Source organism: Podarcis liolepis, assembly GCF_965112155.1.
Source record: "Podarcis liolepis genome assembly, chromosome: 10".
Classification (NCBI taxonomy): Eukaryota; Metazoa; Chordata; class Lepidosauria; order Squamata; family Lacertidae; genus Podarcis; species Podarcis liolepis.
The window spans coordinates 11105769-11112005 of record NC_139562.1 but is presented as its reverse complement, the minus strand read 5'-3'; the positions used below and the strand labels follow the sequence as shown (position 1 = coordinate 11112005).

Here is a 6237-nt window from a genome sequence, read left to right as displayed (position 1 = left end):
GCTGGAAGGAAGCAGCCTTTTTGATATGGGCCTAGCAGCTCCTTTCAGCACACTTTGAGTCACGAGGAAAGGAGACTTCCTCTTCTTCTGTCAGAACACAGAAGGAATCCTTACGTGCAGAAGCCAAACAGCAAACAGCAGCACCTCATGACAGAAAACTGCTATTTCAGGACACAGGCTTCCTTAGGCAAAGATTAGCTGCTAACAGTGACATCTAGTGACAGAATGAAGCATTACCCCTGTTAACATGAAAAGATAAGAGGAGAAATTTAAAGGCAGATCGACACCATTTTTAGGAGGTAATTTAATTACTGTTTGATTTTATACTAATGTTATACAGTGGTACCTCGGGTTAAGAACTTAATTCGTTCTGGAGGTCCGATCTTAACCAGAAACTGTTCTTAACCTGAGGTACCACTTTAGCTAATGGGGCCTCCCGCTGCCGCCGTGCCACCAGCGCACGATTTCTGTTCTCATCCTAAAGCAAAGTTCTTAACCCGAGGTACTATTTCTGGGTTAGCGGAGTCTGTAACCCTAACCCTAAAGTCTCATAAGGATTTTTGGGGAGGCGAGAGACATGAGCTTTAAATGTATGGCGTGGACCTGCAAAAAGTTACCAAAGTAGCCATTTCCCCCAAAAGTAAAGTTAGATAAGCTTCAGTTTTGACAAATAGGACTAGAACCGTAATAATTAGGCATTCAGGGAGAATAGATTGAAGAAAACATCCTCCCCACAGATCTTTCATAGAAAAATAGCTAGTGGTAGGAGAAAACTTTATTTACATGGCTGCTATTTTTATGTATGTATTAATTAACTAACTATAGTCAAGGGAGGGAAGTGGGTGGCGCTGTGGGTTAAACCACTGAGCCTCTTGGGCTTGCCAATCAGAAGGTCGGCGGTTTGAATCCCTGCAACGGGGTGAGCTCCCGTTGCTCGGTCCCTGCTCCTGCCAACCTAGCAGTTCAAAAGCATGTCAAAGTGCAAGTAAATAAATAGGTACCGTTCCAGTGGGAAGGGAAACGGCGTTTCCGTGTGCTGCTCTGGTTTGCCAGAAGCGGCTTAGTCATGCTGGCCACATGACCCAGAAGCTGTAGGCCGGCTCCCTCGGCCAATAAAGCAAGATGAGCACCGCAACCCCAGAGTGGCCACGACTGGACCTAATGGTCAGGGGTCCCTTTACCTTTATAGTCAAGGGAATAGACAGATACACACACACACACACACAGAGAGAGAGAGAGAGAGAGAGAGAGAGAGAGAGAGAGAGGGAGAGAGTGGATTTGTAACTGGCTGACTGACCGAACCCAAAGGGTGCTCATCAATGGTTCCTCTTCATCCTGGAGAAGAGTGACTAGTGGGGTGCCACAGGGTTCTGTCTTGGGCCCGGTCTTATTCAACATCTTTATCAATGACTTGGATGATGGACTCAAGGGCATCCTGATCAAATTTGCAGATGACACCAAACTGGGAGGGGTGGCTAACACCCCAGAGGACAGGATCACACTTCAAAACGACCTTGACAGATTAGAGAACTGGGCAAAAACAAACAAGATGAATTTTAACAGGGAGAAATGTAAAGTATCGCACTTGGGCAAAAAAAAATGAGAGGCACAAATACAAGATGGGTGACACCTGGCTTGAGAGCAGTACATGTGAAAAGGATCTAGGAGTCTTGGTTGACCACAAACTTGACATGAGCCAACAGTGTGACGCGGCAGCTAAAAAAGCCAATGCAATTCTGGGCTGCATCAATAGGAGCATAGCATCTAGATCAAGGGAAGTAATAGTGCCACTGTATTCTGCTCTGGTCAGACCTCACCTGGAGTACTGTGTCCAGTTCTGGGCACCACAGTTCAAGAAGGACACTGACAAACTGGAACGTGTCCAGAGGAGGGCAACCAAAATGGTCAAAGGCCTGGAAACGATGCCTTATGAGGAACGGCTAAGGGAGCTGGGCATGTTTAGCCTGGAGAAGAGGAGGTTAAGGGGTGATATGATAGCCATGTTCAAATATATAAAAGGATGTCACATAGAGGAGGGAGAAAGGTTGTTTTCTGCTGCTCCAGAGAAGCGGACACGGAACAATGGATCCAAACTGCAAGAAAGAAGATTCCACCTAAACATTAGGAAGAACTTCCTGACAGTAAGAGCTGTTCGACAGTGGAATTTGCTGCCAAGGAGTGTGGTGGAGTCTCCTACTTTGGAGGTCTTTAAGCAGAGGCTTGACAACCATATGTCAGGAGTGCTCTGATGGTGTTTCCTGCTTGGCAGGGGGTTGGACTCGATGGCCCTTGTGGTCTCTTCCAACTCTATGATTCTATGATTCTATGAGAGAGAGTGTGAGTGAGTGTCAAAGGCTAGGGTAAAGAGGAGCCTCTTCAGCATACAATTCATTTTTGATTTGTTCATTGTTCCCTGCTTGCACACTGGGGAATCACGCCACGCTGTTGTAGAGCTCGATGGGCCATTGGTGTGACTCAGTATGAGGCAGCTTCTTGTGTTGCTACTTGGCAAATTCTGTAGCTCAGTGTTAGAGCCTCTGCTTTGCAGGCAGGAGGTCCTAGGTTCAATCCCGGGTAGAACTAGGATGGACCTTCATATCAAAACTCTGGAGATCTGTTGCCGGTCAGTGCATGCAATATTGAACTAAGTGGACTAACAGTATAAGGGAGCTTCCTATGTTCCAACCAGAATGGGAACACACATCTAGTTTTCTCCTAGGCTTCCTTCATTTCAGCTTTCTAATTTAGAACAAAGAAGGCGGTATTATGTTGGTGTTGTTAAGCAATCGGGAGGCTGAAACCCTCTCTTATATAATGTTAAAAATCCACAGATCTTCTTACATATCCTTATTTATTTAGTGCTTGTCTCTAGCCTAGATTGTCACAGAGATGTCATAAAGCACTACACTAGGTTCTGAATTGTCCTCTGGAATGGAGATTAAATCAGCCAAGGGGAGTGCCGAGGGACGGAAGCAAGTCACCCCCGCCCCCCCAAAATATTTAATCCTTTCACAAAGAGTTTTGAACACCACCGTGGAAATCGATAGCAGGGATAAAGCCCTTGATCCAATGCTTACCTGATACAGCAAAGGTCCCATCATTCAATTAAGCTTTATATAGTGAGTTTTAAAGCCATAAGACCCCAAAGGAGATTGCAGAAACCGGCCATTTGTTTCCCATGGCTGAAGCTCAGAACTTCTCACTACATATGTACATTTGAGAGTCGTTTTGGGTAGCAGTGAGAGGGTTGGACCAGGACCCAGGAGACAGGGGTCCAAATCTCCAATCAGCCACGGAGTTGCTACCACACAGGGTGGCCGTGAGGATGAGTGGAGAAGGCAGGTCCATGGACGTTGGCTTGAGCTCCTTGGATGAAAGCAGCAAACCAATTTGCCAATGTTTGGCCGGCAGTGGGCAGTGCTTTCTAATGACGGCCTGTCAATCTGTCAGCTGTCCTTTATCAATGCTAAGTATTGGGTGGTTGGAAGAGGTTTGGGGGAGACTCAGGAACCAGTGTCAGTTTGCGGAAGTGGCTTGGATCTATGGGTTCCGTAGACATCAAAGATGCCAGGGCAGGTTGGATTCCATTGATGCTTTTCTTTTCTTTTGAAATGTAAAGAGAACCTTGCCTTCTTCCAGCCCTTGTAGTCTTTCTCTTGTCTCTCAAGGCCACACTTGGTAGATTTCTCCCAACATTGCCACACAGAAGGGATCCTTGCCTTGGTCAGCATCCAGTGACATCTGGAGGTTGTTTTGCCAGTTCAGTGCAACAGCATTGCACAGATGCAAGACATGCCTCATCCTGGCTCCACCTCTTTTATCCATGGCACTCCACCACTGTCCCACCTCTGTCCTATTCTTGTGTGCTGTTGCACCAGAAGTGGTTTAGTTATGCTGGCCACATGACCTGGAAAGCTGTCTGGGAACAAACGCCAGCTCCCTCAGCCTGAAGTGAGATGAGCGCTGCACCGCGTAGTCGCCTTTGACTGGACTTAACCATCCAGGGATCCTTTACCTTTATAACTGGCCTTGGTCCAGTATATCTGAAGGAGCGTCTCCACCCCCACCGTTCTACCCGGACACTGAGGTCCAGCCCCGAGGGCCTTCTGGCAGTTCCCTCACTGTGAGAAGCCAAGTTACAAGGAACCAGGCAGAGGGCCTTCTTGGTAGTGGCACCCGCCCTGTGGAACGCCCTCCCACCAGACGTCAAAGAGAAAAATAACTACCAAACTTTTAGAAGACATCTGAAGGCAGCCCCGTTTAGGAAAGCTTTTAATGTTTGATGCATTACTGTATTTTAATATTTTGTTGGAAGCTGCCCAGAGTGGCTGGGGAATAAATAAATTTATTATTATTATTATTATTATTATTATTATTATTATTATTATTAACCTTTTCCTGTCTGCAATGTGTCTTTGAACTGTGCAGACACTCCTTTGTTGGCTTGATGGATGCTGGAACGATGTGTGAATGTCAATACCTCTGACTTTCACATAGCCACTGGGTGAAGGTGAGACTCACTTCTGTTGCTTCACTTACTCTGGCCCCTGGCCACACCCACTGCTACCCTGTGGCCCCCAGAAGGTTATATGTGAGGGAGTTTGGCCCCCAGTCTGGAAAAGGCTCTCCACGCTTGCTCCAGCTTGGATGATGTAATCGGGCATTATGTGGATAACTTCCGAAAACATCTCCTAGGCCAGTCATGGTTTGCACTGGGGGCCTGGCTCACTGCACACCTGCAGCAGCAAGAGGTGTTGTTGCCAAAGAGCAGGGAGGCGGTGGTTCCCCAGCATTTATATGGGGACCATTTCCAATGCAAAATGTCCTGATCATTTGCTATGACTCTCTTGCCAGAAGCTTCATGCACTGTATCCGCCATCCTGGTGCTTTGTACAGCTTTTAGTAAGCAGCGTGGTGTCAGTCACATTGAAATCTGATGAAACCCAGATTTATTTATTTTTTAATATATTAATTAAAGTTCAATGGACTCCTTATAAAGAATAGATGAAAGGAGCAGCCAGTGACAAGGGAGTCATGGAGCTTGCTTTTCTGAAGATTAACTAAAGCTCCCATGAACTTCCTGCCTGCCTCTCTGGAAGGCTTCCTGGTTGCTGGGCTGTTGTTGTTTCCCCCCCTTTATTATTTCACCAGGCTGGAATTATTTCAACAGATTGACAAGTGCTTGTTTACAAAAGGTGGTGAAGGATTAGCATCCCCACAAAGTGAGATGCAAATAGAAAAAAGATGCTGATTTTGTCCTTTAACATTACTATGTTAACAATCAAGTAGCTCAAAAGGTTGCATTTTATTTGTTTGTTTGTTTGTTTGCTTGTTTTTAGGGGAAATGAAATCACAAGATATAAATGGTACCATATTCCAAGCATGCCTTTGTGGGGTCACTGGGGCCTCCAGATTCCTCCTCCCAGTGCTCACCCTGAAAAGCCATTGCATATGGAGCGTGGTCTTTGCTCTGTCTCTTCTCATATTCTTATCTGTCTTTGCACCCACCCCTGCCATGACTCCAGAGCATGAGGTTCCAGGAGAGGGAGGGAGGCTTTGCTCAGCTGGACATTTCTCTCACGGTCTAGTTCAAGGGCGATTGAAGTCCTGGCTGGGGATTTCAGGACTGGGGGCAAGATGGCGGGGTGGGAGTAGGAACGGGAGTCCAGAAGCCAGGAGTCAGGAAGCCAAGGGTCCGAGGATCAAGAAGCAAGGAGTCATGAAGTCAGGGGTCCGAGGATCAAGACGTAAGGAGTCAAGAAACCCAAGGTTCAAGGATCAGGAAGCAAGAAGCCAAACGCAGCAAGGCAGGGAGCGTGTTGCTGTGGCAAACAGCCGAAAGGAAATGCTGACCTTATATCCCTTCCCGGCTCTTGCCACCAGGTGCTGTGAGTTACCAATCGGCCTTACCTGTGTGGCTGCGCCTTGCCTCTTCAGAACAAACTTAGCAAGGCCCCAGTCCTGCAAAGTCCTATTGGTCACAGGGCCTGGCTCCTGCACACACACCTGACAATTTCTCTCCTGCAACATGGGCTTTCTTCACATTGGGCGAAAGATTCCTGCATGGTCGTTTCCAACTCTACAATACTATGATTCTATGCTTCCCTCCCCTGTTAAATACTGGTTCCTGGGGCTCTTAACTGGGGAGATCACTGTTGCACTCACAATCTGCTTGCAGGCTTCCCACGCAGTGGCGTAGCGTGGGGGGTGCAGGGGGGGCCGGCCGCACCGGGCGCA

The 6237-nt window shown here is 47.3% G+C and overlaps 1 long non-coding RNA gene across 2 annotated transcripts; it reads left to right on the top strand.

Annotated features, from left to right (window-relative positions):
• Positions 1-2992: 2992 nt before the first annotated feature.
• LOC310687408 lies at positions 2993-5426 on the top strand. 2 transcript variants are annotated; one of them, XR_014516410.1, is made up of 3 exons: positions 2993-3119; positions 4429-4510; positions 5340-5426. It is a non-coding gene; the product is annotated as an uncharacterized lncRNA (long non-coding RNA). The 2 variants fall into 2 exon arrangements; XR_014516411.1 differs by having other exon boundaries at positions 2993-3576.
• The last annotated feature ends 811 nt before the right edge of the window (positions 5427-6237 follow it).